The sequence below is a fragment of the Dendrobates tinctorius genome, unplaced genomic scaffold (assembly GCF_039654945.1).
Source record: "Dendrobates tinctorius isolate UK_male_01 unplaced genomic scaffold, ASM3965494v1 ptg000143l, whole genome shotgun sequence".
In the NCBI taxonomy this organism is placed as follows: Eukaryota; Metazoa; Chordata; class Amphibia; order Anura; family Dendrobatidae; genus Dendrobates; species Dendrobates tinctorius.
Genome location: NW_027361810.1, coordinates 8,696,261 through 8,722,000, shown reverse-complemented (window position 1 = coordinate 8,722,000; position 25,740 = coordinate 8,696,261). Strand labels below are relative to the sequence as shown.

Sequence of the window (25,740 nt, the reverse complement as noted above, 5' to 3'; positions counted from 1 at the left end):
CACACAGCAGAAACAGAAAAAGAATTTTACCTGCAGCTTGGAATGTGACTAGAGTATAAAGACAAAGTAATGACCACCCCAGGGTGACCATAGAAGAAGCCCCCCAAATATGGACTGGTACCCTATGGGTAGCAGTAATGGAGACGCAGCTTTGGCAGCATTCACACCTCGCTATTTTCTATCAGATCTCTCTATGGCAGAGAGCCCCTTTAATGTTAGAGAAGATTCCACTCCGGAGATTGAAGATTTCATCCGTCTCCTCCAGACAATCGATGGCACATTGTATACATCCGCACTTATCACCGCCCTGCACACATCCGGACGCTGAGACCTGGGCATGGCGAGCTAACCCTCTATAAACCAAGCAATGAGCCGGTACGGAATCGGCGGCAGAACACAATGAGCCGTATCGCTCCATCTCAGGACGGACTGATTGCAATGGAAGAAGCTGGGAATAAACAGTCGCCATCACAAAAGAGGGTCCTTGTGCCAGCTCTGAAAACAGCAGCAGCGGGCACAGATCCCAAGTGACCAGGGAGGGTCCCAGCTGGAAACACTTGACATACGGGGGGCGACCAGCACATAAAGGTCGACTCTCCAAGCTACTTTGTGCTTCAGTCCTCATCTTGTCTAAAGATCTGGTTGCTGTCAGTGAACTGAATGAATAATATTTTGGACGGAAAACCTGTGAAATTCACACAGCTGCCGTTTGGCACAATGCATCAGTGCAGTCAAGAGTCCAAAAATCGATCACCGGTGATCTACAAAACGAGATAAGGGGCAACCCCCAGTGTTGTGCTCGGGACCCCCGCAGACCTTGACTGCGGTTGTTATATGAGCCGCGCAGATCTATAGGTAAATTGTAGGATTCTAACGCAATATTCAGGGTGAGTTCAATCCTCCGGTGAATATATCGGAGCGGTCACGTCCGCACGTTGCGTGCCGAGTAGATGCACCGGTCTGGGCTATAAAGCGACAAGATACGGAACGTGAGCAGATTTTCGTGGCGCCCCCTCTCCCTCCTATGACATCGGGTCATATTTTCCTACAGATTCTGCCTGGAGAAGATTCCTGCAGCCGTCCTACAGTCATCATCACCGAGTGAGAGGAGCAGAGAGATAACAGTATTATCACACAGACCCAGCTCCTACTCTGTCACACCACATATGCCGATAATCGGCTTTCACCAGCCATTAACCCCTACAGCGCTGCGCAGAGCCGCCAACTGCAGAGGGAGCACCAATACACAGGACAGAATGGGGTCCATATGTCCAGGACACACAGACATCCGCAGCCCAACTTTCCTGCAATTTGGCTTATACAAGAAAAAAAATAGTTGCAATGCAAAGAGCTGCATGAACGTTTGACAATTGCTGCCATGTAGCAAATAGAACCGGGTAGCCCCAATCTTCTAGCTGCCATCGTTTCAAAACTGTGGCAAAAATGATAAAACCGTAACATTGCCCTGCAATTTGGCAATAACAGAATCATTACTTGGCAGCAGTGTGTGAACAGAGCCGAAGGCTTTATGCAAACATGCATCTTTATTACTTGGATACATACACATCCATGGCCCGAGTCTTCTCACATGTCTACAGAAACGTCATCTTTGGTGACTGCAGACTAAACTCGCTTATTCTAATAAACGGATCCCGATCGGGTGATTCTTCAGAATGCCGCCGGTCGTCTTACGGATCGGGTGATTCTTCAGAATGCCGCCGGTCGTCTTACGGCTCGGGTGATTCTTCAGAATGCTGCAGATCGTCTTACGGCTCGGGTGATTCTTCAGAATGCCGCCGGTCGTCTTACGGATCGGGTGATTCTTCAGAATGCTGCAGGTCGTCTTACGGATCGGGTGATTCTTCAGAACGCCGCCGGTCGTCTTATGGATCGGGTGATTCTTCAGAATGCCGCCGGTCGTCTTACGGAGCGGCTGAGGCTTCTTCTCCTTCATTTCTACCTTCAGGGTCTATTCACAAAAGACGATCCATCTGCTGCATTAGTCTGAATGGGGTTTGCAGAAATCCATTCACCTCCCACGGACACAACCCGATTTAGATGAACGGAACCCATTTTTGGAATAAATTCAGCAGGAGTGAATAGGCAACAAAATCTGCCGGCACAAAGCCGCGATGGACAGACATAGATTACAGGAGAAGGAAACGGAATTAGAATGAGAGTGCGAGCGAGAGAGAGAGACTGCCAAATCCTCCTACCGCTCGGCAGGAACGGATGTTGTATAACCGCGAAAATTACAGCTCAATATCAGCGAGCGGGAAAGGCAAGAAGAGATAGAAGTAAAAACGCAAATGTGAAGCTGCCAATTTACATTTTTTTTTCCCCATAACTTTTTTTTGTGCAGAAATTTTTATTTCAGGCCTCATTCACACGTCAGAATTTTGGCATCAGGGTTTATAAAATGAGGAGTGGATCTTACTGAGGAAAACTATGGTTGAAAGACTGAAACCTGTTCTGTGTTTTGAAGACGCTCCTCATTTGGCAAACACTGATCAAAAATACCGATGTGTGAATGAGGTTTTATAGTGGCAACAAAACAAACCAGGTTTCTAAAATCTCATTCACAAAAGTACATTTTTTTTTTCTTTTTTTAACATGGCTTATCACATGTAAGGCCATGCACACGGGCCCGATTCATTGTTGCATTTTCGCCTTTTGTTTTTTGCTTCATTTTTAGTGTTTGTCACCCATTTTGTATTCCAAATTCTTTTACTTTGCTCGTACTTTATATTTGTTTGCCCGTGTTATTTTTTTTTATGTTCACCGTGGTGGATGGGGTTTGGAGTTTCTAGAGGTTTTAGGGCAAATCATCAACTGTGACTGTTTAAAAGTTGCATAATTGTTTGAGCAAAATGTACTCCAGCCACCCGCCCAAAGTGATTATATCTATGTCTGAAATCCTAACAAATGCTGTGACATTTAGTGGAACGTGCAACGTTTAGTTCTAAAAACTGCGCCAAAAAAAGACACAAAGCGAGTATTTTTTGGCTTTGCGCCATATTCGTGATCCTTGTGCGCCTTTCTGAAGAATTTGGTGCAAAAACAGTAAACAAAACAGCACCAGACAAAATAAAGTGACTAAATAAAAACAACGCAAATGATTACTCAGACCCTATGTATATAACATAGGACCTGGCAACACTTCTACATGCTGCTGCCCTGGGTAATAAGGTGGGGGGTTTATGTGACGTTGTGGCACTATAATGCAGTTTTGGGGTGCTCTGCGGCACTGCGGGGGTTGGGTTTAAATGGTCACATGATTTGACACTGATCCATAATGTTTTTTGTTCTCATGACCTGAACCAGAAAGTTGAAGAATCATGTATAACCTCGGCTGCGGGGGGTCTTGTCCCCTGTTCCGGGGGACCACTCAGCTTTATTTTCTTTGGGTCCCGTGCAGCCGTTCTTATCGGGACTTCATTGTCCTACATGTCCTGAGAATGATGAGCTCATAATTAATTCCAGCTACAACCAACACGGCAAACATGGGAAAGGAAGATAAGCAAATGGGTGCGCAAACAGCGAAAAGGTGACCTAATGGCTGGAAACAAACGCCCAAGTGTCCAGCGGGAATCCCGACAATCGTTATTAAATGGGGAAGGATCGTTATAAGAGTGGAGTCACAAGGTCGCGTAACACGGCCGAGTCCTGTGTGACAAAACACCGCAGCACTCAGCCCAGTGTTACATGTATTCTATGCGGCAGATCAGATCCATGATCATTTTCTCATACCGAATCAGCAGCATGCCGCGATTGCATCCGAGAATCGGATCGCACGTATCCATAGAAGTCTGAGAAATATTGGAGCGCACTCAGATGTGATCAGAGTGCAGTGCGATTACTGCGGACGCCGGCAGTGGAGGAGACGGAGAAATTACTTTCTCCGTCTCCTCTGCACTTGTGCATACGAGATAATTGGAGCGCAGAGCACCAACAATCGGATCACGCTCGCTGCAGAGCGAGAGCCACGTGTCATTAGCATATCGTATCCGATGCCATACAACGATGTGACCCCGGCCTGAAAGAAAGAAACAGGGCACCGGAATCTGCGCCCTGCACCAGCTCCGACAGTGTACACCGGTCAGGACGAGCAGCAGCCGTGCTGAGGAGGGGAACAGATTCCAATAGCAAATTTGACTATTATCATACGAACGTTTTTTTTAGGTGCAGAAAATGCCTTAGATGCAGGATTTAGAATCCAGTATTTCTGTTGCCTTTTTGGTACAGAATTTGCCTGAGCAAAAAAAAACCAGACGAGTAAGTAAAATAAGTCTAGATTTCAGATCTGCGAATTTTAGAAATCTGAACATAACAATGGCCCCAAATACACAACCTAGCTTTATAGGGGATTTCAGGATTTATGCAACCAAAGATCAGAGTCGGAGTAATGAAAAGTTTTGTAGCTTTCGATTATACTTTAGCTCCAACTCAACCACTTTTCTCAGGAGAAGAGTTTGAAATGTTACAAAGTTTTTGTGCAAATTTGCATTTGGTGACGTTTGTCTCTTTTAGCTCCCAGCCATCGTCTTTGGAAAGTGGGTGAGCATCGTCACGAGGGCAGGTGGCGCAACACGGCCAGCAAGTCCACCATCATTTATACTACAAAAGTGGTGTAAACGACGACAGACATGATGAACTCGTGCGCTTGGCTGGAATAACATTTCTTACAGAGGTGCAAAATTCAATCACAGGCGCACTTCTTAATGAATTTGGGGCATCTTACGCCAGCGCACTTTTCAACACAACTGGTGCGCAAAATAGTCGATAAAGCGGGGCCTGGGTGTTGTAATACACCACTTTTGATTTCTCTTCTTGCAGTCAATGAATGGAAAACAACTTGGATCCAATGACCTGGGCTCTACCGATCAACCAAATTTGTGGACTCGTTTGATGCTGCAGCCATGTTATGACCCCAACCCCGCTCCAATTACTTTCAATTCTATGCAAAGAAAAAAAAAAAAAAAAGTTGTTGCAGGGACAACGGCGTCCAAAACTCACCTAAACCTCCCGGCATTGGGCTGCACTGGATGAGAAGCCGTAGCCTTATATACACTGGCCGGTGGGCATCTTGGTCTTGCTATGACTATTTTTGCCTGTGCTCCAGCGCACACCTGCCGAGGCGGCAGAGGACGAAGCCATTCAATGGTAAGAGGAAGAGATTTACTGTATTGCAGGAATTAACCTCTGCCCTCGGCCGCTCTGGTTTGTTGAGTGCAGGAAAAACAAATGATATAATCTCTCCTGGGCCCAAACAATAAGAGGCCGGGTACTGGAGGCGTCCACAGACACAGGTGCCTCATACACAGGAGACTCGGAGACCTTCCTGTTCATATCCACCCGTGTGGTGGCTGCATGACGTCCGGCTGGTAAATGCCACCCATGCCAGGCGTCACCGCTCATAAAGGCGTCACACGTGGGAACAGCAGAAAGAATCACTTCAATATTCGCCATGCAGCAAGTCTCAGCGCGCCGGCACCAGCCTGTAATTAAACCGCGCTTGGCACCAAAAAAGCATCTGATTAGGCCAACGACAGATCAATCTGCTGCTTCCTCCGGCCCCTGACCCCTGCGGGTGCGTTTAATGATCGGGGGAAGGGAGATGCCTCTCTGCAAATAAAAAATGCTGAATAATTCAATCAAAGGCGCCATTATAAGCGGAGCGAGGCCGATGCCAATTAATCAGACAAAAAAAGGCTTATGATCACTGGTCAATCAGAAAACGGACACCCAGAAAACAAACCGGTGACTACGGAAATGGCTATAAAAATAGTCAATATATCTGAATACAAATTAGTGCTACATTAGATATAACTAGACAGGAACAAAGCAAAGGATTTGTCCCTAAGGCAGATATAACAATATACTGCTGGTACAAAAGGGCCATTGCTTTACCAAGAGTGAAGACCTCAATTCATGGATATTAGCAACAATTTACATTAATCCTGTACTAATACATTACTGATCCTGAGTTACCTCCTGTATTATACCCCAGAGCTGCACTCACTATTCTGCTGGTGCAGTCACTGTGTACATACATTACATTACTGATCCTGAGTTACATCCTGTATTATACCCCAGAGCTGCACTCACTATTCTGCTGGTGCAGTCACTGTGTACATACATTACATTACTGATCCTGAGTTACATCCTGTATTATACTCCAGAGCTGAACTCACTATTCTGCTGGTGCAGTCACTGTGTACACACATTACATTACTGATCCTGAGTTACCTCCTGTATTATACCCCAGAGCTGCACTCACTATTCTGCTGGTGCAGTCACTGTGTACATACATTACTGATCCTGAGTTACCTCCTGTATTATACCCCAGAGCTGCACTCACTTTTCTGCTGGTGCAGTCACTGTGTACATACATTACTGATCCTGAGTTACATCCTGTATTATACTCCAGAGCTGCACTCACTATTCTGCTGGTGCAGTCACTGTGTACATACATTACATTACTGATCCTGAGTTACATCCTGTATTATACTCCAGAGCTGAACTCACTATTCTGCTGGTGCAGTCACTGTGTACACACATTACATTACTGATCCTGAGTTACCTCCTGTATTATACCCCAGAGCTGCACTCACTATTCTGCTGGTGCAGTCACTGTGTACATACATTACTGATCCTGAGTTACATCCTGTATTATACTCCAGAGCTGCACTCACTGTTCTGCTGGTGCAGTCACTGTGTACATACATTACATTACTGATCCTGAGTTACATCCTGTATTATACTCCAGAGCTGCACTCACTATTCTGCTGGTGCAGTCGCTGTGCACATACATTACTGATCCTGAACTACATCCTGCATTATACGCCAGTGCTGTGCTCACATGGCTAGCAGATAGTGAGTGAGGCTCTGATTCAAGGGCAAACATTTCAGTGAATTTGCAGCTTTGGATGTGAATCGAGTACAGAAGATCAGCTACAAAGAGCAGAAGGTTTGCAAAATCAAGCAACACCGAGTGCTCAACAGAGAGGCTTCTGCTAATGGACCGAGTTTACAGATGATGAAAGCAGAATGTAATGTGCAAACCCAAGCAGCAGCGACAACAGTGATGAAGGTGGTTTCATACAAAGTCTTTGGTCTTTTATTTATTTATACACCGTCTTACTTTGTTCAGATCACGAAAAACCCAAGGAAAATCCACCTGTTGAGTTCTTATCTAGACGACAGGAACTCTTTAAGAGCCATATCCTCAGATTGTTCCCGGCCGCACAGCAGGGTCCCTCTGTACTTGACCTCTGTGCTTCCCCCTTCCTCACCATATAGGATCCGCGCAGAGCCGCTGCCGGAGAGCGATCCTCATGTGAGATATGAAACACATTCTTGTACCAATCAGATAATTTTTCCATCAAGTCCCAATGCAGAAGGCTTGTTGCTCTCGCTGATGTCAGACGAGAACTGTATATTCCCTGCGTTTTAATTGGACAAATCCAGATGAGGGAGCAGTATTATAGTAGTTATATTCTTGTACATAGGGGGCAGTATTATAGTAGTTATAATCTTGTATATAGGGGCAGTATTATAGTAGTTATATTCTTGTACATAGGGGGCAGTATTATAGTAGTTATATTCTTGTACATAGGAGCAGTATTATAGTAGTTATATTCTTGTACATAGGAGCAGTATTATAGTAGTTATATTCTTGTACATAGGGGCAGTATTATAGTAGTTATATTCTTGTACAGAGGAGCAGTATTATAGTAGTTATATTCTTGTACATAGGGGGCAGTATTATAGTAGTTATATTCGTGTACATAGGGGGCAGTATTATAGTAGTTATATTCGTGTACATAGGGGGCAGTATTATAGTAGTTATATTCTTGTACATAGGGGGCAGTATTATAGTAGTTATATTCTTGCACATAGAGGCAGTATTATAGTAGTTATATTCGTGTACATAGGGGGCAGTATTATAGTAGTTATATTCTTGCACATAGAGGCAGTATTATAGTAGTTATATTCTTGTACATAGGGGGCAGTATTATAGTAGTTATATTCTTGCACATAGAGGCAGTATTATAGTAGTTATATTCTTGTACATAGGAGCAGTATTATAGTAGTTATATTCTTGTACATAGGGGGCAGTATTATAGTAGTTATATTCTTGTACAGAGGAGCAGTATTATAGTAGTTACAGTGCCTACAAGTAGTATTCAACCCCCTGCAGATTTAGAAGGTTTACACATTCGGAATTAACTTGGCATTGTGACATTTGGACTGTAGATCAGCCTGGAAGTGTGAAATGCACTGCAGCAAAAAAGAATGTTATTTCTTTGTTTAATTTTTTTTTAAATTGTGAAAAGTTTATTCAGAGGGTCATTTATTATTCAACCCCTCAAACCACCAGAATTCTGTTTGGTTCCCCTAAAGTATTAAGAAGTATTTCAGGCACAAAGAACAATGAGCTTCACGTTTGGATTAATTATCTCTTTTTCCAGCCTTTTCTGACTATTTAAGACCCTCCCCAAACTTGTGAACAGCACTCATACATGGTCAACATGGGAAAGACAAAGGAGCATTCCAAGGCCATCAGAGACAAGATCGTGGAGGGTCACAAGGCTGGCAAGGGGTACAAAACCCTTTCCAAGGAGTTGGGCCTACCTGTCTCCACTGTTGGGAGCATCATCCGGAAGTGGAAGGCTTATGGAACTACTGTTAGCCTTCCACGGCCTGGACAGCCTTTGAAAGTTTCCTCCCGTGCCGAGGCCAGGCTTGTCCGAAGAGTCAAGGCTAACCCAAGGACAACAAGGAAGGAGCTCCGGGAAGATCTCAAGGCAGTGGGGACATTGGTTTCAGTCAATACCATAAGTAACGTACTCCATCGCAATGGTCTCCGTTCCAGACGAGCCCGTAAGGTACCTTTACTTTCAAAGCGTCATGTCAAGGCTCGTCTACAGTTTGCTCATGATCACTTGGAGGACTCTGAGACAGACTGGTTCAAGGTTCTCTGGTCTGATGAGACCAAGATCGAGATCTTTGGTGCCAACCACACACGTGACGTTTGGAGACTGGATGGCACTGCATACGACCCCAAGAATACCATCCCTACAGTCAAGCATGGTGGTGGCAGCATCATGCTGTGGGGCTGTTTCTAACCCAGGGGGCCTGGCCATCTGGTCCGCATCCATGGGAAGATGGATAGCACGGCCTACCTGGAGATTTTGGCCAAGAACCTCCGCTCCTCCATCAAGGATCTTAAGATGGGTCGTCATTTCATCTTCCAACAAGACAACGACCCAAAGCACACAGCCAAGAAAACCAAGGCCTGGTTCAAGAGGGAAAAAATCAAGGTGTTGGAGTGGCCTAGTCAGTCTCCTGACCTTAACCCAATTGAAAACTTGTGGAAGGAGCTCAAGATTAAAGTCCACATGAGACACCCAAAGAACCTAGATAACTTGGAGAAGATCTGCATGGAGCAGTGGGCCAAGATAACTCCAGAGACCTGTGCCGGCCTGATCAGGTCTTATAAAAGACGATTATTAGCTGTAATTGCAAACAAGGGTTATTCCACAAAATATTAAACCTAGGGGTTGAATAATAATTGACCCACACTTTTATGTTTAAAATTTATTAAAATTTAACTGAGCAACATAACTTTTTGGTTTGTAAGATTTATGCATCTGTTAATAAATCCTGCTCTTGTGTGAAGTTTGAAGGCTCTAACTTATTTGCATCTTATCAAACCTGCTAAATCTGCAGGGGGTTGAATACTACTTGTAGGCACTGTATATTCTTGTACATAGGGGGCAGTATTATAGTAGTTATATTCTTGCACATAGAGGCAGTATTATAGTAGTTATATTCGTGTACATAGGGGGCAGTATTATAGTAGTTATATTCTTGTACATAGGGGGCAGTATTATAGTAGTTATATTCTTGCACATAGGGGGCAGTATTATAGTAGTTATATTCTTGCACATAGAGGCAGTATTATAGTAGTTATATTCGTGTACATAGGGGGCAGTATTATAGTAGTTGTATTCTTGTACATAGGGGGTAGTATTATAGTAGTTATATTCTTGCACATAGAGGCAGTATTATAGTAGTTATATTCTTGTACATAGGGGGCAGTATTATAGTAGTTATATTCTTGTACATAGGGGGCAGTATTATAGTAGTTATAATCTTGTATATAGGGGCAGTATTATAGTAGTTATATTCTTGTACATAGGAGCAGTATTATAGTAGTTATATTCTTGCACATAGAGGCAGTATTATAGTAGTTATATTCTTGTACATAGGAGCAGTATTATAGTAGTTATATTCTTGTACATAGGGGGCAGTATTATAGTAGTTATATTCTTGTACAGAGGAGCAGTATTATAGTAGTTATATTCTTGTACATAGGGGGCAGTATTATAGTAGTTATATTCTTGCACATAGAGGCAGTATTACAGTAGTTATATTCGTGTACATAGGGGGCAGTATTATAGTAGTTATATTCTTGTACATAGGGGGCAGTATTATAGTAGTTATAATCTTGTATATAGGGGCAGTATTATAGTAGTTATATTCTTGTACATAGGAGCAGTATTATAGTAGTTATATTCTTGTACATAGGGGGCAGTATTATAGTAGTTATATTCTTGTACAGAGGAGCAGTATTATAGTAGTTATATTCTTGTACATAGGGGGCAGTATTATAGTAGTTATATTCTTGTACATAGGGGGCAGTATTATAGTAGTTATATTCTTGTACAGAGGAGCAGTATTATAGTAGTTATATTCTTGCACATAGGGGGCAGTATTATAGTAGTTATATTCTTGTACAGAGGAGCAGTATTATAGTAGTTATATTCTTGTACATAGGGGGCAGTATTATAGTAGTTATATTCTTGCACATAGAGGCAGTATTATAGTAGTTATATTCGTGTACATAGGGGGCAGTATTATAGTAGTTATATTCTTGTACATAGGGGGCAGTATTATAGTAGTTATATTCTTGCACATAGAGGCAGTATTATAGTAGTTATATTCGTGTACATAGGGGGCAGTATTATAGTAGTTATATTCTTGTACATAGGGGGCAGTATTATAGTAGTTATATTCTTGTACATAGGGGGCAGTATTATAGTAGTTATAATCTTGTATATAGGGGCAGTATTATAGTAGTTATATTCTTGTACATAGGGGGCAGTATTATAGTAGTTATAATCTTGTATATAGGAGCAATATTTTAGTATACAAAAACGTTTAGTGTTTGCTCACCTCCTCCTGGAGCGCACGGATCCTGTTGTGCGGCAACTCCATATGTATACCATGAGTGATATATATTAATACTATTATTTGTTTATTGGTTAATTTATACCATGCTTGCTTCCTATTTTTGTCAGTATTATAGTAGTTATATTCTTATAATAGGGGGAAATAAAACTAGCCACATCCAGAGTTGCATTCTGGATTTTTTTTTTTACCTATTTTGGAAATAGCAATTTTTGAATGTCACAAATATTTCCAAAGTCTTAACTCCAAATCATGTGAAAAAATGCTTGGAAATTCTGGATGTGAAGGTGTACAAGTAGGATCCTGATCAAAAGTGGTATGAAACATGCATTTTTGTGAGTACTCACCGTAAAATCCTTTTCTCCGAGACGCTCATTGGGGGACACAGATACTGTGGGTGTATGCTTCTGCCGCTAGGAGGCTGACACTAAGTGAAAAAAAGAGGTTAGCTCCTCCTCCGCAGTATACACCCTCGCCCCTATTGCGGGCGGAAATCAGTTTGGTGCCAAAGCAGTAGGAGGACAACAAATCAGCCTTAATACAGATACAACATGTCCAAAGGAAAACACCACCCTTATATCAAATAAGTAAACACATTTTCATTTAAACAAGAGCCAACTGGCTAATAGGGTGGGTGCTGTGTCCCCCAATGAGCGTCTCGGAGAAAAGGATTTTACGGCGAGTACTCACAAAAATCCAGGTTTCTCCTTCATCTCATTGGGGGACACAGATACTGTGGGACGTCCTAAAGCAGTCCCTGGGTGGGAGATTGACTCACCGATCCAAGCTACATGCACCTCCTGTTTAAAGGTGCGCCACCGTTGCTTGGAGAATCCTTCTACCCAGGCTTGCATCCGCCAAGGCCTGAGCATGGATATTATGTTTGGCAAATGTGTGCAGGCTGGACCAGGTTGCTGCCATGCAAACCTGTTCCGTCGAAGCCTGATGCCGAAGCGCCCAAGAGGCGCCCACCGCCCGGGTAGAGTGCGCTCTGATCCCTGCTGGAATCGGCGTGCCTCTAATGCAGTAGGACTCCTGTATAGTGAAACGAATCCATCTGGCTATGGTCGACTTTGAGGCAGCGAGTCCCTTCCTGCATTCTTCAGGGAGCACGAACAGCGTGTCCGTCTGCGGAAAGGGTGCCGTCCGCGACACGTACCTCCGGAGGGCTCTTACCAGGTCTAACGTGTGAAGAGCCTTCATCCACACGGTGCACCGGTGCTGGTAAAATGAAGGCAAAACAACATCTTCATTGATGTGAAAAAGCGGACACAACCTTCGGCAGAAAAGGAGGGGCTGGTCTGAGGACCACCTTATACCTATGGAAAGTGAGGAACGGAGCTCGGCAGGATAGAGCCGCCAGCTCTGAAACCCGCCTGATGGAAGTGATGGCCACTAGGGGAACAACTTTCCAGGAAAGGTACCTCAAAGTGATATCCTGAAGCGGTTCCAATGGAGCTTCCTGCAGAACACTTAGTACCATGTTAAGAACCCAGGCGTCCATCGGCGCCATATAGGGAGGTATCAAGTGGGACACTCCCCGGATGAAAAGTTTTCACCTGCAAATTGGTATCAACCCTGCACTGGATCAGGACAGATAAGGCCGACATTTGTCTCCTGCGGAAACCTGGGGCAAAGCCCGAGTCTAATGCTCTACCGACTGAGCTATCCGGGCTCTCTGATCCCGACTGGAGATTGAGAATCTTAGCGGAGAAACACCGCGGCCTCGACATCATGCAAAGAACACCTTCCAGGTGTGGCGGTAAATTCATACCGCTAAAGCAGGCCTCCGGGCGCTAATCATTGTAGCGACCACCTTGCTCCCGAACCCTGCCTGAGCTAGAATCCAAGATTCAACGGCCCTGCCGTCAAACACAGGGTCCCTGAGTTCGGGTGGCAAATTGGCCCTTGAGACGGTAGATCTGGGCGCTCTAGCAGGCGCCCAGGAACATCGGCAAGCAGCTGCCTTAGATCTGCGTACCACGCTCGACGGGGCCAGCCGAATTGCCGGCCCCCCTTCCATCTTGATCCCTTTGCTAACTCTCAGGAGTAGTGGCAGTGGGGGAAATAGATATGGGAGGCGAAACTGGTTCCATGGCAGAACCAACGCATCCACCGCGAATGCCTGCGGGTCCCTTGCCCGAGCGACATATGTGGGCACCTTGGCATTCACTCTGGAAGCCATCAGGTCCACATCCGGAGCTCCCCACAGTTGACAGATCTGTTGAAGAACTTCGGGATGTAGAGACCACTCTCCGGATGCAAGACCCTGCCGGCTGAGGAAGTCTGCCGCCCAATTTTCCACGCCCGGGATGTGGACAGCCGAAATCACCGAGTGGTTTGCTTCGGCCCACTGAAGAACGTGCTCCACCTCGCGCATGGTTGTTTTGCTGCGGGTGCCCCCCTGACAAATTATGTAAACCACCGCCGTGGCGATGTGCGATGGAATCCGGACGGGGCGGCCTGCTAGAAAGTGAGGAAACTTCTGCAGAGCCAGCCGAATTGCTCGTATCCCCAATAAGTTGATCGGGAGGCGTGCCTCCTGTGGCGACCACCGTTTCTGGGTTGTGTGTGGTGGCGAAACACCGCTCCCCAACCGAGGAGACTGACGTCGATTGTCATTATCAGCCCATGACATGGGGGGGAAAGGTTCCCCCTAGGCCAGGCCACCAGCCGAGCGACTGCCTGACTTGAGAGGACAGTTTGCACCGCCGATCGAGCGTGAAAGGATTCTTGTCCCAGGCTGACACGAGGCGTGCTGGAGGGGGTGAAGGATGGAACTGGACGAAAGGTATCGCTTCGATTGCTGTCAGTCACCATTTTCCCTAGGATCCTTATCGCGGACCGGATGGTATTAGGGACTGGTTGGCGTAGTGTCCGGACTCCCTGCCGGAGACTAGCGCCCTTTTCTGGAGGGAGAATTATCAACCTTTAGCAAGTGTCGAAGATCATTCCTAGGAAGGAGATCCTCTGAGCGGGCACAAGGGATGATTTCTTTGCATTGACCAACCATCTAAGCGGCAAGGGTATCTAGCATGATGTTGACACCTTCCTCACATGCCCGTATTGACGGGCCCTTGACCAAGAGGTCGTCCAGATAAGGCAAGACGACTATGCCTCGAGAATGCAGTGTGGCCCTGACAATTGCCATAACCTTTGTGAACACTCTGGGAGCAGTGGCTAGCCCGAAGGGTAGCGCTACGAACTGAAAATGCTGAACGCTGATGGCGAAGCGTAGCCGCCTCTGATGAGGAGGAAAAAATGGGAATATGCAGAAATGCGTCCTGGCTGTCAATTGAGGCCAAGTATTCTCACTGCTCCATGACTGAACGGAGACTCCATCCGGAAATGTCTGATCCTGATGAATTTGTTCAGAAGCTTTAGGTCCAAAAACAGGCCTGAGACCCGTCCTTTTTGGGAACCGCAAAAAGGTTGGAATAGAACCCCTGAGCTCTTCCGTGTTCTAGCACTGGAACAATGACTCCGTTGTGCGGGAGCGACTTGATGGCTCCCAATAGAGCCCTTACCTGGGTATCCACCCTGGGAAGTCGGGAAAGAAAAAAAACATCTTGGAGGGTATCTGACAAATTCTATTTTGTAACCTGAGGACACCAATTCTTTTACCCATGCGTCGTGAGCGATGTTGGCCCAGACGTGGTGAAAACAGAGTAGGCGGCCGCCCACTTTGCTGGTGTCGTCTGGTAAAGACCTCGAGTCATTTGGCCGATGATCCTTAGGATCTGGGTCCCCTCGATCTGGCCTGTTGAGCACGCATTCTCCCCAATGGGTTGGCTCTATATGACCTGCCGCTCCCTATCCTGGTTGGGGCGGCCTGAGGTGGCGGAATTGGGCCCCGTAGTCCACCCGGAGTCTTTTAACGCACGACCCCGGACCGGTCTCCTATTCGGGTCCCGGACCAGGCTCAGGCTGCTTAGCGGCCGCCACCTGACCAATGCCGTCATGCCCGGCCTAGAATGGCCGGTGGCACTGCGAAAGGCCCGAAAACGTGCCTGAACCGGGTGACGAAAAAACGATTTAACCTTCTGTTGAGGGAGAAACCCGCTCTTTCCTCCTGTGGAGTCGGAGATAAGTTGATCCAAAAATAGGCGGCCGCACTGATAAGGCAGGGAAGTCAAGGACTCCTTGGAAGTAGAATCGGCCCGCCATGTCCTCAACCATAGGGCTCTTCAGATAGAGATTGCATTAGCGGCAGCAAGTGCTGAACAATTGGCCGCATCCAAAGACGCATTCAATACATAATCTCCGGCTATTGTCATCTGACATGTGACCTCCGAGATCTCTGCAGGTAGATCCTGCTCCTGCTCGACCTTGTTTAATGTTTCTGACTATGATATCATAGCCTTGGCTACCCAAGTTGCTGTGAACGAGGGAGCTAGTGCAGACCCTGACGCCTCATATACTGAACGAGCTAGGCTCTCAATAGGGCAGTCCGTGGGATCTTTAATCGAGGAGACCCTAGGGACAGATAACAGGGTCTTAGTGGCCAGGCGTGAAACCGGAGGATCCACTATTGGGGATTCCATCCATTGTTTACGGAGGTCCGGAGCAAACGGATAACGCGTTTCGAGTGCCCTTTAACCCGAGAAAAATGCCGTTTTGGACGTTCTCGGTGCCGCTGCACTATGTCCTCAAACTCAGGGTGAGAGGAAAAAATTCTGTGCGGCCGCTTCACTCGTTTACATGCCACTTTACGCCCGTAGCTGCTGCAGGATCATCCTCAATCCTCAGGGTCTGATTGACGGCTTCTATGAGGCTGTCCACTGTTTCACGTGACCCTGGAGTGTCCAGGTCAAGGGGCTCGTCTGAGTCGCAATCTGAGGTCTGCTCGCTATCAACCACTGGTGACGGGGAGCGAGAAGCAGATCTTACGGATGCCGAAGGCACCGGATGGACTGGGCGACACCGTGTGGATTCATTTCCCCCGGGTCTGCCTGGAGTGAGGGCGGCCCCTGCAGGCCAGAGGCTCCTGTGAGGTGGAGGTTCCCTCTAAAGGCAGCGAGACACTGTCCCTGCCCCTATCTGGAAGGAAGGGATTCTATTGCTCTCGTAAGCGACGCCATGTACTGTGACAGTGATCGGGCCCACTCCGGGGGATTTGACACATTGGTCGCGGTCGCAGGGGAGGGCTCCTGGGCGCGTTTGGATTCGCAGACTTCGCATAAATGCTTGCTCTGCGCCCGTGGAAACGCAGCCCGACAAGAGATGCATGCCGCGTAAAAGAACGTGTGCGTCTTTGCTTTTTTTCGGACATGCTGTATCTGTCCGCTGCTGGGGATATGGGGAAGAGGTGGCCCCTCGATTTTCCCTATAGCGTGGCCTCTCGAGCAGCACTTACCCCAGTCCTGCGCCCCCCCCGACCTGGATGCTTCCTTTAAATCGCGCGCTGACATCTGTGGCGCGCACCAGCCTGTAAAATCGCTCTAGGGGGCGGTACTCCCACTTTGCGGCCTAGCCCGTGCTCCGAAGCCGGGGCCTCGATTTTTACCGCCGCCGAGTGCTGGGTGGGCTGCCGGAAGTGACACGCGGCCCCCGAGGGCGGAACTTCCGGCCGCGGCCTAGCTCCGGCCTCAATTTTTCCCCTACCCGACCGGGGTGGGGGGGCACGGTACCAAGAGTGGCGCTGCTGACCGGCGCAGCGTTCCTGTGCTGATGGATCCAGCCCTTCTCTTGCATGGCTAGTGGACGCCGCGAGGCGTGCTGCGGCTGTGGGCTCCAGCCCGAAATCTTCGCAGGAGCCCTCCCCGACCCTCTCCTCACCGATGATCCTCTTCAGCCTGAGCGCAGGTATGTGAGGGGGTCTTTGATAAAAAAATAGGACGGTGCAGGCACCCTAGCTCCATCTAACCCCTTCAGGGGGTGAGGAGAGGGACCGTCCGCCACCTTGCAGCACCGCCGTCTAGCGTTGGTGGAGCAGTGGGGGCCGCACAGACTAGTCTTGTGCCTCTGTGCAAGCCCATGATTTCAATACCTAGGGGTGGACAGGGCTAAGTCTGGCGTAATGTCCCACGTCGCAGGAAAGGATACGTGGAGGGATACTCGGACGTGGTCGCCCGTTGATGGTTTGGGGAAATCGGATCCTTTCAATAGGATGCGTTGCCCGTCTCATCTTCATAAAATAACAAACAAAAAGAGAAGTCTGGGGAAAAGTCCCAGATATGTCCCTCGGTGCGGGAAAGTATACGCGGAGACGATAATCAACGCGTGCTCGCCCGTTGATGGTTTGGGGAGATCGGACCCTTTCAATAGGATCCGTCGCCCCTGTCTCATCTTCATAGTAAACTAGAAAAAAATAGTCTGGAGAGATCCAGACTGTGTGTGCCTCCATAGGACACTAAGCAAAAAACTGATTTCCGCCTGCTATAGGGGCGAGGGTGTATACTGCGAAGGAGAAGCTAACCTCTTTTTTTCCACTTAGTGTCAGCCTCCTAGCGGTAGAAATATACAACCACAGTATCTGTGTCCCCCAATGAGACGAAGGAGAAAAGTATACGTGACATTAATAAAAGACTACAACTGAACGTAATTAAAGAAAGGTGGCATATCCAGAAAAGAATAAGGTTTCAGACAAAACCTTCATCAGTCCTCTGGATCATTAGCGACTAGTGTTGAGCATTCCGATACCGCAAGTATCGGGTATCGGCCGATACTTGCTGTATCGGAATTCCGATACCGACTTCCGATATTTTTTCAATATCGGAATTCGGCATCGGAATCGGAAGTTCAAAGTTGATTGACAGACTGACGTCATCATGATGCGCGGTGTGTGCGCATCATGATGCGCCGTCATTTCGGGCCTTCCGGGGGTCTCTGCCGGCCTGCCGGGGGGCTGTGCCGGCCTGCCGGGGGGCTGTGTGGACTGCCCAGGGTCTGTACCGGCCTGCCGGGGGGCTGTGCCGGCCTGCCGGTGGTCTGTGCACCCTGTGGGGGTCTGTACCGGCCTGCCGGGGGGCTGTGCCGGCCTGCCGGTGGTCTGTGCACCCTGTGGGGGTCTGTACCGGCCTGCCGGGGGGCTGTGCCGGCCTGCCGGTGGTCTGTGCACCCTGTGGGGGTCTGTACCGGCCTGCCGGGGGGCTGGGCTGATGTCCGGGGGTCTGTGCAAGCATCGTCCGATGGGACTACAAGTCCCATCGGGCGATGCCTGCTACCATGACAGTGATTGACACATTAGCCAATGATGGGACAGTAGTAGTCCCATCATCCGGCTAATGTGTTAAATGTTTAAAAAAAAAAAAAAAAAAAAAAATACTACATACATACTACATGCTACATACATACTACATATATACTACATACATGCTACATACATACTGCATGCTACATACATGCTACATATATACTACATACATACTACATGCATGCTACATACATACTACATGCTACATACATACTACATACATACTACATGCATGCTACATACATACTACATGCATGCTACATACATACCACATACATACTACATACATACTACATGCATACTACATACATACTACATGCATACTACATACATACTACATGCATGCTACATACATACTACATGCATGCTACATACATACTACATGCATGCTACATACATACTACATGCATGCTACATACATACTACATGCATGCTACATACATACTACATGCTACATACATACCACATACATACTACATGCTACATACATACCACATACATACTACATACATACTACATACATACGACATGCATGCTACATACATACTACATGCATGCTACATGCATACTACATGCCACATACATACCACATACATACTACATACATACTACATGCTACATACATACTACATGCATGCTACATACATACTACATGCTACATACATACTACATATATACTACATACATACTACATACACTCACTGGCCACTTTATTAGGTACACCATGCTAGTAACGGGTTGGACCCCCTTTTGCCTTCAGAACTGCCTCAATTCTTCGTGGCAGAGATTCAACAAGGTGCTGGAAGCATTCCTCAGAGATTTTGGACCATATTGACATGATGGCATCACACAGTTGGCGCAGATTTGTCGGCTGCACATCCCTGATGCGAATCTCCCGTTCCACCACATCCCAAAGATGCTCTATTGGATTGAGATCTGGTGACTGAGGAGGCCATTTGAGTACAGTAAACTCATTGTCATGTTCAAGAAACCAATCTGAGATGATTCGAGCTTTATGACATGGCGCATTATCCTGCTGAAAGTAGCCATCAGATGTTGGGTACATTGTGGTCATAAAGGGATGGACATGGTCAGCAACAATACTCAGGTAGGCTGTGGCGTTGCAACGATGCTCAATTGGTACCAAGGGGCCCAAAGAGTGCCCAGAAAAAATTCCCCACACCATGACACCACCACCACCAGCCTGAACCGTTGATACAAGGCAGGATGGATCCATGCTTTCATGTTGTTTACGCCAAATTCTGACCCTACCATCCGAATGTCGCAGCAGAAATCGAGACTCATCAGACCAGGCAACGTTTTTCCAATCTTCTACTGTCCAATTTCGATGAGCTTGTGCAAATTGTAGCCTCAGTTTCCTGTTCTTAGCTGAGAGGAGTGGTACCCAGTGTGGTCTTCTGCTGCTGTAGCCCATCTGCCTCAAAGTTCGACGCACTGTGCGTTCAGAGATGCTCTTCTGCCTACCTTGGTTGTAACGGGTGGCAATTTGAGTCACTGTTGCCTTTCTATCAGCTCGAACCAGTCTGCCCATTCTCCTCTGACCTCTGGCATCAACATGGCATTTCCGGCCACAGAACTGCCGCTCACTGGATTTTTTTTCTTTTTCGGACCATTCTCTGTAAACCCTAGAGATGGTTGTGCGTGAAAATCCCAGTAGATCAGCAGTTTCTGAAATTCTCAGACCAGCCCTTCTGGCACCAACAATCATGCCACGTTCAAAGGCACTCAAATCACCTTTCTTCCCCATACTGATGCTCGGTTTGAACTGCAGGAGATTGTCTTGACCATGTCTACATGCCTAAATGCACTGAGTTGCCGCCATGTGATTGGCTGATTAGAAATTAAGTCTTAACACACAGTTGGACAGGTGTACCTAATAAAGTGGCCAGTGAGTGTATATACTACATGCATGATACATACTACATGCTACATGCATGCTACATACATACTACATGCTACATACATACCACATATATACTACATACATACAATACATTCATACAATACATACATAGACATACAGTACATATAACATAGAGTAACATACTTACCAATACTTGTCACATTGTTCCCCGAAGCCATTGTCTTTTCCGGAATAAATATTAACATAACAAACCACAAAAATACTCACCCACGATCCAAAGCAGTCCACGAGTGTGTCCCACGACGATCTTGGGTAGAGAACTGCAGCATCAGCTGTTGCTGCCGTTCTCTACGGGCTGCAGGAATCCAATGACGGAAGGTAGGTATCCTTCCGCACTGTATTCCTCCGCCACTTAAAAAAAAAAAAGTCCCTAGTCTCACTTTATGCCATTGCTGCGTGGGAAATTCCCACACAGCAATGGCATAAAGTGAGACTAGGGACTTTTTTTTTTTTTTTAAGTGGCGGAGGAATACAGTGCGGAAGGATACCAACCTTCCGTCATTGGATTCCTGCAGCCCGTAGAGAACGGCAGCAACAGCTGATGCTGCCGTTCTCTACCCAAGATCGTCGTGGGACACACTCGTGGACTGCTTCGGATCGTGGGTGAGTATTTTTGTGGTTTGTTATGTTAATATTTATTCCGGAAAAGACAATGGCTTCGGGGAACAATGTGACAAGTATTGGTAAGTATGTTACTCTATGTTATATGTACTGTATGTCTATGTATGTATTGTATGTAGTATGTATGTGGTATGTATGTAGCATGTAGTATGTATGTAGTATGTATGTAGCATGCATGTAGCATGCAGTATGTATGTAGCATGCATGTAGTATATATGTAGTATGTATGTAGCATGTATGTAGCATGTATGTGGTATGTATGTAGCATGTATGTAGTATGTATGTAGCATGTATGTAGCATGCATGTAGCATGCAGTATGTATGTAGCATGCATGTAGTATATATGTAGTATATATGTAGTATGTATGTAGCATGTAGCATGTATGTGGTATGTATGTAGCATGTAGTATGTATGTAGCATGCATGTAGCATGCAGTATGTATGTAGCATGCATGTTGTATGTATGTAGCATGTAATTTATTTTTTTTTTTTACATTTAACACATTAGCCGGATGATGGGACTACTACTGTCCCATCATTGGCTAATGTGTCAATCACTGTCATGGTAGCAGGCATCGCCCGATGGGACTTGTAGTCCCATCGGACGATGCCTGCACAGACCCCCGGAGCCTGCACAGACCCCCGGCAGGCCGGCACAGCCCCCCGGCAGGCCGGCACAGCCCCCCGGCAGGCCGGCACAGCCCCCCGGAGCCTGCACAGACCACCGGCAGGCTGGCACAGCCCCCCGGCAGGCCGGCACAGACCACCAGAGCCTGCACAGACCCCCTGGCAGGCCGGCACAGCCCCCCGAAAGGCCCGTACAGACCCCAGAGAGGCTGTACAAGGGCAGGAAAGGGTTTTTCTTATTCCGATACCGGAAGTCCCATAGACTTGAATGGGACTTCCGGTATCGGAATCGGCGATACCGATACTTTTTTTAAAGATCGGCCGATACCATCCGATACGATACTTTGAAGTATCGGACGGTATCGCTCAACTCTATTAGCGACTGTAAAGGCAGCGCTGAAGGAGAGTCTGCGCTTCATGTCTAGTGGTGGATGCCGCAGACTCTCCTTCAGCGCTGCCGTTTACAGTCGCTAACGATCCAGAGGACTGAAGAAGGTCTTGTTGACAGTAACGTCTTCTCCTTTTCTGGATATTCTACATTTAAAATATTCCAATTGAATGTATTTAATGAATGCCAAGTACCTTTAACTGCAAATCAGTCTAGGGACGGTAAAGCCAAGTATTCACAAGTCATCAAACGGTTCACGTAGGTGCAATGCTGAGCGGTTATGAACAGGTTTTCCTGTAATTGATGATAACAGCTATGAAATCGGATGGATGGGGACAGGTCATGCATTGCTCGGTTACAGTCATACTGTGACGAGCTTGGCAGCACAGGAATCTGGACAGTCATGTCTCATCTGTCATCATAGAATGTGTCGAATCATTGCTCCGACAAATTTTCTATAAAATATTTAACTCCTACTCATTAATGAAATATGCCAGATGGCAAAAGCCGGTCAGATGTGTTCTTCTCCTCCACAGACATGCACGGCTGCATTAAAGGGGTCTCTGCTGAGCACTAATACTGCAGGCTGAGATGAGGAAACACACGAGGGGACGTCTACAGGCGACTCTCCACCTACTCCGTCCTATATTAATCCTTTAATTGTATAATGAAAAGCTGTGCATTTGTCTAACACACTTTCTTTATTGATCTATCACCATTTTCAAGATCTCTGCTTGCCGTTACTTAAAAAGTGCTTTCACGGCTTACATCCAGGGTATAATCTGTGGAGTGGCGCACCTGTGTGTCCATCACATGTTCAGGGCAGATTTTTACCCCCTGAAGTAATCACAAAAAGTATCTGAATATCAGAAAGCAGAGATTTTGGAACGTTTTAGGAAGGTATAAAAAGGTGTTTATAAATAACGTGGAACTTCTTATTTGACAACAAAACAAACTTTTGCTAAAACAGAAGTAACTTAAGGCTGCGCCCCAGGATTGAGGCCGCTGTTCCAGCAGAAGCGGCACTTTGTGGGCGCAATGTACAAGCGCTGCCTCTAAGTTTGAGTTAAAGAGAGGAGTTGTGATACAGACTCGTTACAATGAATAATGATAAGGTATGTCGTTATACCCTGATGAAGAAGTCTGAAGACTTTGAAGCATGTCGATAATAACAACGCATCAAGTCTACTTTGTATCCTGGATCATACTTTCGGATCTCCATCAGCAGCGCAGACAATCCACATATTAGTTCTCTTCTGGCATATCTAAAAATGGTTGGCAGCAAATCCCTGGCCCCAAAATCATAGGTCTTCTTGTCAAGGATCAATTTGTTCTTAACTGGGTAGGAGGGAAAGGGGCAATGAAAAGTGGCACATCAACTTTGATGCTAATTACTGATCGTCCTTAGATAGTGGATGAAGGAGTGGCGCATGCGCAGCCACAACCCCATTCTAGTGGGGCATTCCACAGCACATTCTCGGGATTGTACACTGCAGTTTATCACCATCTGTGGACAGGAGACAACTCCGTAAGACGGGACTTTCCCTTTAAGGTAACTGTGATCCACGTCTGTGTGCCACTTACTGAGGGTGGCATTCTTCTAGAATACCAGTTGGCAGGCGGGCTCCATCATATCCTCTCCGGTGAAGCAACAATAGAGATCATGTGTAATGATTAGCACCAATATGTCCCAACCTGACAAGTACACACCTGACCTAATTTTTCCAACGCTCCACCCTCATCTGCAGCTCCCAACATACACAAACTGGCACAAGAACTACCGTGAAAGTAGCGACTCAAAGGGATATTCCTTTTTCAGCAAAGAATGAAAAGTGATAGCTTTGTATCGCTTCCTCCTATTACACATCTCTGCTTGATATCAGTGAATAGAATCTATTCCTTTTACTTCCCGCCCTGGTCACGTGCCGCTCACATGTGTGCACAGCTCGGTGCAGGGTACAGATTGAGCTTTTTTGGGATAGATTTATTGTTCATGTTAAGGCTGCAGTGGATCTCTTGACCTGAAGGAAAAGTCTCATATGTGCCAGTAAGGCTGCTAGCTCTGGGAATCCGTGGTCAGCTTGGGCTTTGCAGTCGTAATAAGGACGATAAAGTACAGCTGTGAGAGTGCACCCTTGGTTCCGAGAGTGCACCCTTGGTTCCGAGAGTGCGCTCGATCTTTCGGTCTTCTCTGACAAAGGGGGCAAAGCTTCATGGGAACGGAGCACAACTTGAGATGAAACATTACACGGCAAAGTATTGGTGCAAAGTAAGCCAACTAATGCGTGGTATAAGCACAGAGCAGAGCCTAATGATGCGCTAGAATTATCCACTAGAAGACACATTTCTAAACTAAGTTTACACTGTGTAGAAATCAGGTTAGTAAATCTGCATCAATGTTTGTGAGGAGGGAGGGATTAATTTGCAATAAGTGGCGCGGCTTAGCCAGAAAGATGTGTACGTCTATTTACGTGAATAGCCCCTGTACCGTGGAACCTTCCGACAGCTGACCAGTGTGGAATGCCAAGAATCGAGCACCCATCGTGCTGATTTTGGTGGCCCATCAATATCAATGATTCTGAGAATCCCATATAGGGGCTGTTTTATGACCAGATACAAGCTGTGCGTCCTCCCAAGCTGCAAGCAGAGGTAGCTTTGTCTTCTGCAGCCCTGGAGAACTGCAGGGGCGCGGATGATGGTTGTATCCAGCAATCTGACCAGCTTCAGAGCATAGTTTGTAATCGCTGCGCTTTTTGCCTAGGAGCCCATCCACTGCTGATCGACTGCAGGAGAGGTCGGTAACCTAGGCAACAAAAACTACACAATTAGAAAATCCCTCTGTTCTTGAGAACGGATATGATTTTTAATAAATGGCAAGTTGCTTGTTTTCACAAACAGGTTGCAATTTTATGCATTTAAGAAAATGAGCAAGCCCCTTCTGTTGTTGCTGTTGAAAAACCACAGCAGAATGCGGTGCCCCCAACTGTACGTCTTCATGGTGGATTCTTCTATAAGAGGCACTGACAAATCCATCTCCATCATGGACCCCCCAAAAACACTACCATCTTATGCTGGAGTTTGCCCGATCTTTCTGTGGAGTCCTGAGCATGGAGACATTTTTTGGCTCAAATGATGAGGTGCTCTGAAGCAGATGTGAAGAGTCATCAGGGTTCTTTGCGCTCCATAAACTTTGGATAAAATAGACCTCTTCCCATCCTCGTCCAGTCGGGGGGCCGGTTACACGCACCATGCCATGGGCCCAGGAGCACAAGAATGTGTAGAACACATGAAAGCAAGTGAGAGGCGAGAAACGTCATGTAATGGATCCCTACTGCTGCGGCACCATGACGTTTCCAGAGGCTCCGGCTTCATCACCTGCTGGAGAAGATGAGCGATGGCAGCAATTACAGGGAATTCACAGTCTGTGGTTTCATAATGATTCGCCAATGTGGGTTTCAATATTGCTTTCAGCAAGCGGCTGCTTTTGTAAATAATCAAAAACTCTTTGTAGACCTGTGAGACGCCAACATCTCCAGAGCAGCCGGGAATTAGTACAGGTAGTAAATTAGGGTATGTGCACACGTTGCGGATTCTGCTGCGGGATTTTTCTGCGTGGATTTTGCTAAATCCGCAGGTAAAATTACCTGTGTTTTACCTGAAGATTTAGTGCAGATTCCCTGCAGTTTTTGTGCGGATTTCACCTAT

At 46.6% G+C, this 25,740-nt stretch overlaps 1 protein-coding gene across 2 annotated transcripts in view; it reads right to left on the bottom strand.

Annotated features, from left to right (window-relative positions):
* The window catches only part of LOC141049195 (probable hydrolase PNKD), a 98,841-nt gene that overhangs the window by 56,554 nt on the left and 16,547 nt on the right, over positions 1-25,740 (bottom strand). Inside the window, exon 1 of one of the 2 annotated variants that reach the window (XM_073545388.1) lies at positions 5,017-5,281. The exons of the other annotated variant lie outside the window; for it this stretch is intronic. The gene's annotated coding sequence lies outside the window, so the exon portion shown is untranslated. Of the gene's footprint in view, positions 1-5,016; positions 5,282-25,740 lie in introns of those variants that run through there. 2 annotated transcript variants of the gene reach the window in all.